Source organism: Momordica charantia (assembly GCF_013281855.1).
Source record: "Momordica charantia cultivar OHB3-1 chromosome 3 unlocalized genomic scaffold, Mcharantia_2.0 BLBB01000003.1, whole genome shotgun sequence".
Taxonomy (NCBI): Eukaryota; Viridiplantae; Streptophyta; class Magnoliopsida; order Cucurbitales; family Cucurbitaceae; genus Momordica; species Momordica charantia.
Window position 1 is genome coordinate 13,376,411 of NW_028275161.1, and position 13,236 is coordinate 13,389,646.

The 13,236-nt window shown below is 33.6% G+C and overlaps 1 pseudogene across 1 annotated transcript; it reads left to right on the top strand.

Annotated features, from left to right (window-relative positions):
- The first annotated feature begins 8,476 nt into the window (after positions 1-8,476).
- Positions 8,477-10,549, top strand: LOC148212422 (uncharacterized; annotated as a pseudogene). Its single transcript, XR_015789830.1, has 2 exons — positions 8,477-9,766; positions 9,874-10,549. The product of XR_015789830.1 is annotated as an uncharacterized LOC148212422 (transcript).
- Positions 10,550-13,236: the final 2,687 nt, after the last annotated feature.

Below are 13,236 nucleotides of genomic sequence, written 5' to 3' on the forward strand. Positions count from 1 at the left end.
GGTTCAGCGAACGACCAGGGCTGTGGAGTCGGAGTCCTACTAGTAAGCCCGGAGGGAAGCAGTCACGAGTACGCCCTCCGCTTCAGGTTTCGGACCTCCAACAACGAGGTAGAATACGAGGCACCGCTCGCCGGGCTAAGGCTGGCCCAAACGGTGGGGGCTCGACACCTCAATATCATTAGCGACTCCTAGCTAGTCGTCAACTAGATCAATCAAGAGTACCAAGCCAATGATGACTGGATGTCCCTATACCTCCAAAGGGTACGGGCGCTGCTGACACCTTCGAGTTGAGTACTATCGAGCAGGTCCAGTGCTCGAAGAATGCCAACGCCGACGCTCTAGCTCGTCTAGCGTCATCTTATGAGACAGATCTACCTCGAATAGTCCTAGTTGAAAAGCTGAGAGAGTTAAGCCTTATCGAACCAGAGACTATGGACATCAACCACCAGACACCCCGGACTGGAGGACTTAGTCAGGGAATATCTGGAGATGGGCAAGCTGCCAGAAGATCAAGCAGCCGCCCGAAGGCTCCAAAAACAGAGCACGACCACTTACTCCGGGAGGGGGTCTTGTACAAAAGAGGGTACTCGCTTCCGCTGCTCAAATGCATAGGACCATCTGAAGAAGAGTTCATCTCCAACGAAGTTCATGGGGGAAATTGCGGGAACAATCTGGCTGGTCGAGTGCTCGCAAACAAAATCTTGAGACAAAAGTACTATTGGCCCACAATGAACAAAGACTCTACGAAGTTCGCACGACATTGCGATAGATGCCAACGAACAGCCGTTATTGGACGATGACCTGCCGAGCACCTATCAAGCTTGACAGCTCCCTGGCCCTTCGCCTAGTGGGGGATCGACTGGATCAGTCCGTTACCTATTGGAAAAGGCCAGTCAAAATTTGCAGTCGTCGCAGTCGATTACTTCACCAAGTGGGTCGAGGCTGAACCCTTCGCCACGATCACCGAGCGAAACATAATGACTTTCGTATGGAAATCCATCATCTGTTGGTTTGGTATTCCGAATACCATAATCTCAGACAACGGAAAACAATTTGACAATAAAAACTTCAAGAAATTCTGCTTGGAGCAAGGCATCAAGCACCTTAACTCGACCCTCGTACACCCTCAGACCAACGGGTAGGTCGAAGCAGTGAACAAGATCATCAAAAGAATCTTGAAGGCCAAGCTCGAAAAGCTTAAAGGCCAGTGGGCAGAGGAACTTTCGGACGTCTTATGGGCTTACAGAACTACCCCTAGGACTTCGATGAGGGAAACCCGCTATTCGCTGTCCTTCGGGATGGAGGAAGTCGTGCCCATAGAAATAGAAGTCCTCCCACTAAGAATTCAAGCCTTTGATAAGGGCCTGAATGAGGAAGGGATTCTGAACTCCCTGGACCTCGTTGAAGAACACAAAGAAATTGCTCGCTTGCGAGTGGCCCAGCACCAGACCCGAATGGCTAGGTACTACAACTCACGAGTAAAGCCACGTTGATTCGCAATCGGATCATTGGTGCTGAGAAAGGTGATGCTGAACATAAAAGAACGCGCAGATGAAGCGCTAGGCCCAAACTAGGAAGGACTATACCGCGTAACGGGCGTCATCCGACTAGGGACCTACAAGTTGGAGGACCTGGACGATGTGCCCTTTCGCCACCCATGGAACGCCCGAGTACTTGCGTGTGTATTATCCGTAAGATGAGCAGTGGACTACCGTTGTAGAGGTGAATCCTCTTATTATTTAATAAAATGGAAATCTTTTTGTTAATTAATACTGTTTTGATTTTGCGTGGTACTGTAAGACCCAGGCCCCGCTTCTCCAAAGGAAAAATGTAACCTATGCCGGGGGTGAAAAGTCTAGACAACCACAACTCCTTAAAACATAGGTCAAGCAAAGCAAATAAAAATAAACGAAAGAGAATGTCATTTTCTTTAAGTAACAACACATCAAGTACAACCCTCGCGCTAAGGGAAAACCAAAATGGCGAAGCTTCATAGTGTCACCTTACAACAAGTACGTGTAAGAAAAGCCAAAATTCAAAATACTACTCTACAACAGAGCCTGAACAATCGCCACACGGATAGGCCTTCCCTTGAATAACCGTTTCAGCTGAGGAAGGTCTCGATCGGGGGAGAACCTTATGAGCCTTCCGACCAAACCGATGCTTCTTCTTCTAACAATCGCGAGGGCTGGCAGACAAAGCATGTCCCAGAGCAGCCACGCGATCACGAAGAGTTTGGTTCTCAGCACAGAGGACCTCGATCTCCGCCTCTAGCTTTGCCTTCTCCATGTCAAGAATGAAGTTGGCATGGTCTGCCTGGCCATGGGAAAAACTCTCCATATTGGCTAACGCGCGGCGTAACCTTACGAGCTTGAATGCTAACTCGTCTTTGCCAAGGGGAAAGTCATCACTTCCACAAGGTACATCCTCATGGGAAGAAAGCTTGCGTTTTTGCCTCATCGCCAAAGGTGAATGAAATTAAGGGAAGCAGTTGGTTTTATAAGACATCAACCACCTACCCGAGAAAGAAGGTGATAAGTAGCATTGAAAGCATTAATCAAGAAAACATTAATGAGATATGTACTTGGGAAGAGGAAACGTCAGATGATTATACCTATAATATATATATATATCTAATGTACCTCGAATTTACGATATACTAAATATATTTGAAACTGATATACTAATATATAAGGTATATCAAATTATTAATTCTTAATGGTATATCAGCTGTTTAAATTCTAATTTACTATTGCAATTTGTTGATTGATATACTACTATTATCAATAATATAGATTACTATATCACTATTATTTATTCTATATTAATATTAATTAGATACTAAATATAGGAAATATCAACTGTTTAAATTTATAAAGTATATTAGATTTCTAACTTGTCTTTTTTTTTTACGTTTTTTTTACATGCATAATTCATATAAATCTTTTATACAATAACTTTATATTTAATATATTTTTTTTGCACTGTTGTTTTCACGAGCAACTTTTAATGAAAAGCGAGTTTTGACACGTTTTGAAAACTTATTTTGGAGCCCTGTGTCATCTTAGCATGTGTGGATAGTTTTTGGTTCAAAGTTGACAAGTCAAAAGGCTTGGATTTTCTATGGAGGGCGCAACTTCTTCTCAACTTCTCAAACAACTTCTAGGAGCCTATATAAACATCAGCTTCTTCTCTTCAAAAGCATTTCGTTTTAGCTTAGTTCTTCTATTTAGTGCAGCTTACTCTTAGTTACATTCATTTAACCATTGAATACATCTGAACAATATTTTGTATGGAATCATGTATTAGACGATTTCCAAAATCTAACCATTGAAGGCATCTTAATCAAATATTAGTCCTTAAATACATTTCCAAAATCTAACCATTGAAGGCATCTTAATCAAATATTAGTCCTTAAAATTAAAGGACAGTATCTCTTTCGTCATTAAAGTTTTAAAAATGAGATTAGTCTTTGAAATTTGAGAAAACTTTTGCAAGGGTCCATGAACTCGTTTTGATCCCTAATAATGCAATTTTGTTTTACACCGAAGAAAAGACTAGATGTGTGAGAACTGAAACGAAGTGAGACGATTTTTTTTTAATCTTCTATTTTGAACATGTAAAGTGGTCCCATTATTAATTTGCATACAACATTGTGGCTACAAGTAGTACACGTGGAGCAACCATCCTAGGTTGGTTCATTCATCCATAGGCCAAACGTAAATCACCAGGATTTAGAGGGAATGGATTCAAATAACCTATAATGGCCACTTACCAGCTAGGATAATTAATTTTCTATGTGTTGAGTAGTACATGCAGGACCGTGGATAAATCACTCCCAAAATTGACCCATCCCTCCAAACTTAACCATGGTGGAGCATATATTTGTTTAGCTTTATAAAACAAGGAAATAGAAAAATATTTGAAAATAGGACTGTGAGGTATATTCAAATATATAATTTAAATCTGTTGCTTTCGGGAACCCCACCAACCACCTTCTCATGAACAAGTTTTAAATTCCATATTTTTTTTCCGATAGGCTTCGCACTCACAAGTTAATGCTACTTATTTGCTTTAATACTGAATTATTTAAATAGAAATTGTTTGTGAGCTGTTGAGCTTTAATCAAAGATTCATGAATCATTCCTTTTTTCTTCATCTATTGTTAGTTATTTGCTTTTGTAAGGGTTTTATAATCATAAATTCTCGTGGAATTGAACGAGTTTTACTCCCTTAGTTCGCAGATAAAATTCATTCGAATAACAATTTTCTATTTTTCCAGCATACTTTTAACTTAAAGTCCAATTCGATTTCATTGAGTTTTGTTTTAATTTAATTAAGTTTTAATAATTTAATTAGGAGCTAATTTTTTTGTTATAGCCCTTCCATGAAGACTTTAATTTCTTTCCTTGTTTAAACAACACGATAGCAATGTTTAAGGGGACATTCGTATGGTTTTTTTTAAGAGTAAACCGATACAAAGCATTTTTTCTGAGAGTAAGAAGAAATCTGATCTTTTCCATAGTTCGGGATCAAACCACGTTCTTTCTTGGACTCAAGGGCAACCGTTACAAATAATTGAAAATTTGAAAAGTAAGATTACAACCCTTTCAAATAGTGGATGTACAAATTTCCGCTCACAAATTTGTCAGAAAAATCTTACAAATAAAAGCTCTTAAATGACTAATATAAATAAAATTGAATACTTCAAAAATCTCTCAAATTAAAAATTTATCTGACTAAAAATTATAATAACATTGAAATTTTGAACAGAAGAAACGCGATGAAATTGGAGAGACAATGAGGAGAAAGTAGTTATCTATATTTGAGAAAAGAATGATGTGTTTACATAGGTTGGAGAAAGATGTTTGAAATTGGTTTGAAATCAAATTTAATTTCTACCATTAGATATATGGTAGAAAAAGATAAATGGTTGAGATTAATTGAAAATTTTATTAATAATAAAAATAATAATAAACAAAACCGCAACGGCTAGCGCTTTTTTTTTTTTTTTTTTTAATGCTGTAGTCCAACGGTAAGTTTTTCTAATTTTTTTTCCCTCGAGTTACCTTCAACGGTAACTTTTTTTTTCTCACTTTCAACTTTTTTTTTCTCTCCCTCTTTTATCTTTTTTCATTTCTTTCTTCTTCTTTTATTTTTTCTTTCATTTCATTTCCTCTCTTCTCTCTTTCTATTTTTTTTATCCATACAAATTGAGCCTTTTGCTGGAAGTACTCAACCGCCAGGCCAGGTCATCCTCAACTTCTCAAGCAACTTCTATATGCCTATATAAACACGAGCTTCTTCTCTTCAAAAGCATTTTGTTTCAACTTAGTTCTTCTATTTAGTGTAGCTTATTCTTAGTTACTTTCATTTAACCATTGAGTGCCTCTCACAATATTTGCAAATGTGATCCAATATTACAGAGTAAAAATATACGTTTGGCCTCTAAAATTAAAGTTTAATACTTATGTGGTCCCTAAACTTTTAAAAATGACATTTTAGTCCTTGAAATTTGAGAAAAACCTACGCAATGGTCCATGAGCTCATTTTGATCCCTAATAATGCTATTTTGTTTTACACTAAAGAAAGGACCACATGTGAGAATTGAGACGTGAGGCAATTTTCTTTCTTTTGTTTTCATTTTATTTTATTTTTTATCAACTTACCTTGAATCCCATCGTACATTCATTATTTGCATTCAATTTTTAGTGGCAAACATATAATGTGGTCCCGTTATTCATTTGCATTCAACACTGTGGCTATAAGTAGTATACATAGAGCATCCGTCTCCGGTTCTTTCATTTGTCCATAGGCCCAATGTAAATCACAAGAATTTAGAAAGAATGAATTCTAACTCATATGGTCACCACCTAAAAATTAATTAATTTCTATGAGTTTAGTAGTACACTACTCCTAAAATCGCACACCCTCCAAATCTCTCCAAATTAAACTTGACCATGGTGGAATTCACCTTGGTACCATTCAAAGTTTATATATATTAAATGTTAGAATGGTATAACTTTACTCTTTTCTAAATAAACTTTGGCCTCTAAACCTAATTAATGGGAAATTCATATATTCTATTGGATAACCTACCAATTATAAAATTCTAATGGCATTAATTTTTTTTTTGTAATATCATCCCTTTTAATAGTGTTAAGTGGTTTTCATCTTAAAATAAATTGGAAAATGAAAAGAGTAGTCTATGTCTATTATAAACCTTTATTAGATTCATTTTCTTTTCAACATGTGATCCTTAATCGATGGTAGTAAAGAGTTGTTTGAAGTTCATTTCAAAATAATTCTTTCTGGTAAAAGTAATCTAATTTATGTACTTTCATGAAAAAAAAAAGTTGAATTGTACCCTGTAAGTTCTGTTTAATACTTTTTGAGTAAACACCGCTCACGTGAACCCTACGAGCCTCGCCAAAGGTTCTCTATGACTTTAAGTTTTTATTTTTTATTTTTTAACCTTTTTCTATTGATATTACTTAAAATATTACCATTTTAATTGAGAAATACTTAGGAAGTTGTTAAAATTTACATCAAATATAACTTAAATAGAAAAATACATTAATCAAAATTGAAGAACGAAGAATACTAAAATTTATATAAGTGATAATCAACTAAGCTATAGATAGATTATTATGCAACACACGGAAAATTTGTTTCATTTTTATGATAAAAGGAGACCTAACTTGATACCAGGGTATTAAATTTCCTTCAACATTTCAATTGACATTCTAAATGTTCATAGCTTCGACATCGACATGAGGGATGAATATCATGTAATGACTACAAAATTTGATTGGCTGTATATTGTACAAATGTTTTTAGATCAAATATATACTACAAATGCTTTCAGGGAAAGCACTTTATTTAACATTTCTTCTACAAACATTACACTAAATATCTAATGCTTTTTAGTTAAAGTTTTTGTTGTTTTCATCCAATCTAACACATACTCGTTAGAATTTCTAATAATATGGGACTACACAAATAAGCGTTTGATGTGTTTTTTTGCTATTTAATTTGACTAAGAGAAGTGATCTTGTGTAAGTTTTTTTAATGGACTAATTATAAAATGACCCTAGGCAAAATGTATAGATACCATAAAATAATTTCCAATTTGATGAAAGGCCAAATTGGAAATATAAAAACCATGTAATTGACCTGTGTTTTCATTTTGATCGGTTAATAGGGGTTATGGTCCCCAAGTTAGATAACGTTTTCACAATATTCTTTCTATCCTTTTAGAGAGAAACTACTCTCTACTTCATCTATTTAATAGAGAAGAGATTTGAGAAAACAATAAGTCTAATTGTGAGTTATCTTAACTTGGAAGATCAAATCCCATAAATTTGCTTTCACTATGGATTCAGGTACGCTTCCACTCATTTTTTTATGTTTAACTCTCTTGAATCAACATAGGAAATAGATCTATGGTCTTTAACTTATGTGCTTTATTTTTCCAACAAGTGGTATTGGAGCCCTCTCATTGTTAATTCTTGAGAATTGTATTGACATCAATTCAATAAGGTTTTTTTTTTTTTTAATCTTCCATCTTGAATGTTTTCTTTCTGTTAAGATATATTTCAGATTAGCATCATTTCAATCTTTTAATTTAGTAGCATCTAGTGCATGTATGGATGAAATTTGTGGTAAAATTGCCTCTGTAATTGCGAGGATCTTTTATTCTTTAATTTGGTGCAATTAGGTGTTTGTGTATACTCAATTTGAGGTTTATAATCATTTGTTTGTACGCACTTACCAAATTATAATCGGCTTTACATGAAAATTACAACCGCATTTTATGGGTTTTGTGTGTTTTGATTATTATTAAAAAATATGAAAAAAAAATAGAAAAAGCTTGTGTACGACCTTACAATTTGACAAGCAAAAATTGTCATTTTTTTAATTAATCAATAAGTTCATATGTTGACTTTAAATGGCAAAATGTGAATTGATTTGAGTAGGTATTCCATCAATTTTATAGTTAATTCTCATATCTTGCATTAATGGCCGTTAAAGTTCAAACTTTTCATCAGAAGTTTTCTTTTTAAGCCATGTTTGCGGTTACATTTTTTTTAGAGTTATTTATTTTGTTGGGTGTATTTCGGTTGGCATGGATACAGTGTTCATGTGCAGTCTTCAATTTATGAATTCCATTAAAATAAGAATTTCATTTATTTTTCCATAGGCATCGATTCAACGACCCTATTTCAAGTCTGTGTTTAAATTTAGTTAATTAATTTTATAATCCAACAAAGTACAATATTTAATTTTATGTTTCATAACATTAAAGTTTAGTAATTAACGTGTGTTTAATGTATATTTTTATGATGCATTTGATAATGCTATGAAATTTTTTTTCACTTGTACAATTACGTTGTTTCATAAAAATATATATATATATATATATATATATATATATATATATATATATATTAGACAATCATTAATTCAAATTTGGTAAATTAATTTTATGGTTAATTAAGGTTATGTTAAACATAATAGAATAACTGAAATTCGATGTCACCGAAGTGACCTCTCTTGCAGAGATTATTCATGAAAGTGTTTAATATTTTAGTATAGTATTTGTATATTTTAGCAAATATTAGTCGGCCCAAAGGAAGGTTAATATTTGACGTAAATTACAGACATTTTTGTGGTGATAAATGTGTGACAATTATAAGGCTTTTGGGCATGTCCATATAAAATCGATCCAAAGATACGTCTGTTATTTGACGTGAATTTATTGTCAATATTTGATCACTATGCCAAGATTATCGCTTACAATCAATATTACTGTCTAAAGACTTGATGTTGATGTTGAGGTTGATGTTGCGTTAGATATCTTGTGAAGGGATTAACCATTATTTGAATTTTATGATTATTATGGTTAATTATTACATATTGACCATTAATAATGTAAGCATTATCATATGTTTAAATTTCTTTTCTTATCAGCAAATGTTACTACAATATCTGCTAACCTCAACAATGTACCTATTCTTAATGGTTCAAACTTCAAAGATTGGAAAGAAAACATTCATATAATTTTAGGCTGCATGGATCTAGACCTTGCAGTTAAGATAGAGCAACCTCCGTCTCCTTCAGTCGAGAGTTCTCCTGATGAAAGGAGACTTCATGAGAAGTGGGATCGCTCAAACCACATGTGTCTAATGATCATAAAGCGTGGCGTTTCCAGAGGCATTTAGGGGTGTAGTATCCGAAGGAATAACTAATGCCAAAGATTTCCTTGTTGAAATAGAAAAGCGTTTTGCCAAAAACGATAAGGCTGAAACGAGCATGCTTTTACAACACTTGATTTCTATGAAATATAACGGCAAATGGAATACTAGGGAGTACATTATGGAAATGTCTCATCTGACATCAAAACTAAAAGCACTTCAACGTGACCTATCTGATGGTTTGCTAGTGCATCTAGTCTTGATCTCTCTTCCTATACACTTTAATTAGTTTAAGGTTAGTTATAACTGTCAAAAAGGTGAATGAACTCTCAATGAGTTGATTTCTTATTGGGTACAAGAGGAAGAGAGATTAAAATTAGATAGTACAGAAAGTGCGCACCTGACAAGCACCTCTAAGGAATAGACCAAAAGGAAAAAGAAATATGAAACTACTAAGGGTCCAGCTCCTAAGAAACGGCAGCAAGATATCAAAGGTTGTTTCTTTTGTGGGAAACCTGGACATTCAAAGAAGGAATGTACCAAGAATCATGCTTGGCGCACAAAGAAAGGTGCATCTCTTATTTTGGTCTGTTCTGAAGTAAATTTGACTTCAGGACCTAGAAACACAAGGTGGTTAGACTCTGGTGCAACTACTCACATTAGTGTTTCTATGCAGGTTTGCCTGGATTACAGAAAGCCAGGGTTGCCTGGATTACAGAAAGCCAACTGATGTTGAAAGACACATCTTTGTGGGTGACGGAAAGTCGGTAGTAGTGGAGGCAATCAGACATTTTAGATTATTATTATCTACTGGTTTTTATTTGGATTTGAAAGACACTTTTGTTGTTCCATCTTTTAGGTGGAATTTGATTTCAGTTTCCTTGTTGGACAGACTTGGTTTTCTTTGTTCCTTTGAAAACAATATGTTTACTTTGTATTTAAGTTCAAATATTGTTGGAGCTGGTTATCTTAATGTCCTTGATCATTTATATATGCTTGACACAATTGCATCCTTTAATGAATCATTACATTTGGAATCGTGTGGTTCAAAACGCTAAAGAAGTCAAGAAAATTCGGCATTTTTATAGCACAAACATTTGGGACACATCTCAAAATCCAAAGTTGAACGTCTTGTGTCTGATGGTATTTTATGCTCCCTTGACTTTACAGACTTTGAAGTTTGTATTAATTGTATCAAGGGAAAACATACCAAAATAAAGAACTTAGGTTTCAACAGAGCTACAGACGTCTCAGAATTAATTCATACTGATATTTGTGTGCCATTTCCTACGGCTTCTTGGAATGGTCAACAATACTTCAGGTCATTCATAGACGATTACTCTAGATATGGGTACCTATTTTTAATTCATGATAAATCACAGTCTTTAGACGTATTCAAGACATTTAAGGCTGAAGTTGAGAAACAACTTAACAAATCAATCAAGAGTATTCGATCTGACCGTGGTGGTGAATATTATGGTAGATATGATGGTTCAGGTGAAAAACGTTTTGGACCGTTTGCTCGATACTTGGAGGAATGTGGAATTGTCTCACAGTACACCTTACTAGGTTCTCTTAGTATTAATGTTGTAGCTGAAAGACGAAACTATACTCTTAAGGATATAGTAAGGAGTATGGTTAGTCGTTCTACTTTAACAAAGTCACTCTGGGAGAAGCACTCAAAACAGCAGCTTATATTCATAATAGAGTACCAACTAAAGCGGTTGCTAAGATGCCTTATGAGCTTTGTACTGGAAAGAAACCTAGTCTAAAACATTTTCATGTTTGGGGATGTCCAGCTAAGGCTAGGCCCTACAGGCCACATGAAAAGAAGCTGGAATCCAAATCAATTAGCAGCTACTTTATTGGCTATGCTGAGCGATCAAAGGGGTATAAATTTTAGGATCCCACAGTTAAGAAAATTTTTGAAACGGGAACTCCAATCTTTTTTTAGGATGTTGAGTTTGAGATTAATATTGTTTATGATTGTGTATATCACAAGTTCAGTGGGAGTAAGTATATATTTCTAGTTTTGTATGTCGATGACATACTACTTGCCACTAATGCTACAAGTATGCTTCCTGACACCAAGAGATTTTTATTTAAACATTTTGAAATAAAAGATCTTGGTGATGCTTCTTTTGTATTAGGAATCCAAATACATCGAGATCGTTCTTGAGGTGTTCTTGGATTACCACAAAGAAACTATATTGATACGATACTTAAAATGTTTGGCACGCAAGATTGTGAACCTAGTTATATCCCTATTGCTAAAGGAGATAAATTCAGTCTTAATCAATGCCCTAAAAATAATTTTGAAGTTAAAGAAATGGACAAAATTCTTTATTCATCTGCAGTAGGGAGTCTAATGTATGCTCAAGTATGTACGCGTCCGGATATTGCGTATATTGTTGGGATGTTAGGCAGATACTTGAGTAACCTGGGTATGGATCATTGGAAAGCAGCAAAACGGGTTATGAGGTATTTGCAAAAGACAAAAGACTACATGCTCACATATAAGAGATCGGATCAGTTAGAGATCATTAGGTATTTCGACTCTGATTAAGTTGTATGCCAAGACAGTAGGAGATCCACTAGTTTACTCGTTTTTAACCTATGAAGTTAATAGTTTTAAACTATTATTATTTAAAAGGTTTTCACTTTGTAATAAAACGTAATTGTCAAATAAAAATAAGTGAAATTTAATAGTAATGTTGATGATAATTAAGTAATAATTTTTTTAGAATAATTAAGTAATCAAATTTACTTAAGATAGTAAATAGTGAAAAATTAACTAAATGGTTGATAATATTTTCTCTTTCGAATGAATTTGTATAATTTTGTTTAAACTTTGATAAATATTTTAAAAGTATTTTCATAGATAATTGAATATTTATAAAATTTAAAAATTAATCATTGGAAAAGAATTGGATGGACAAATGTATTAAAAATATTTTATATATCTTTAAAATAGTACTTCTAATTTCATAAGAAAATTGACTTTTGTAAAATAATTTTAAAATGTAATTTAAATTATTTTAATTAAATAATTAGTTTATAAATTATATATTTTTTTTAAAGAAAATTAAAACTCAACCCACCCAACACAAGTTTAATAAAGTCAGTTTAACAACATATAAAACACAGATTTAACAAAGTCAGATTTAATAAATCTATTTCCTGCATCAACCACACACAGACTTAATAAAGCTAGACTTAACAAACTTAAACTTAATAAACCAGGCAAAACAGCGAACCAAACATCCTTAATATGAGCTTGTAGTTACTTCCAACCACCACTTGTATTTCCCCACCTACATTCCTATTTTCAAATATTTTTCTTTTTCTTTGTTTTATAAAGCTAAACAAATATATTATTGTGTCCCTGATGTTTCCTTTTATTTACTTTTTCTATTTGGTCACCTATTGAATTCTAGTTTCATCCAAGTTTTCGATTAAATCCTTAGACACCAAATACGAATTTTAGAATAGTAAATTTTAGGAGGCAATGAAATGGTTCAGCATATGAACGTTTCAATGAGTCAACTTTTCTATAATAAAAATAAATTACTAATCAAGTAGGTTAGTACATGTTAGACTCGATGAAAAGAACATAAATTTTTACTAAAAAGGATTAGATTTTTAGCGTAATATTTGTAGAACAAACCATAAATAAAGTGTTTCCCCAAATGCATTTGTAGTATATATTTGATCCACAAAGCACTTGAACGGTATAGAGCCAATCAGATTTGATTTTGTAGTAATTATATGAGATCCATCCCTTATATCAATGTCGAATCCATGAATATGTGAAAATGTCAATTGAAATGTGGATGAAAATTTAATACCCTGGTATCAAGTGATTGCATAATAATTTATCTATAGCTTAGTTGATTTATAAATTCGCTTACATATATATTTTTAGTATTCTTCGTTCTTCAATTTTTATTAATTTATTCTTCTATTTAAGCCATGCTTCAAGTAATTTTTTAAAATTCATAAGCATTTCTCAATTAAAATCATAATACTTGGAGTAACA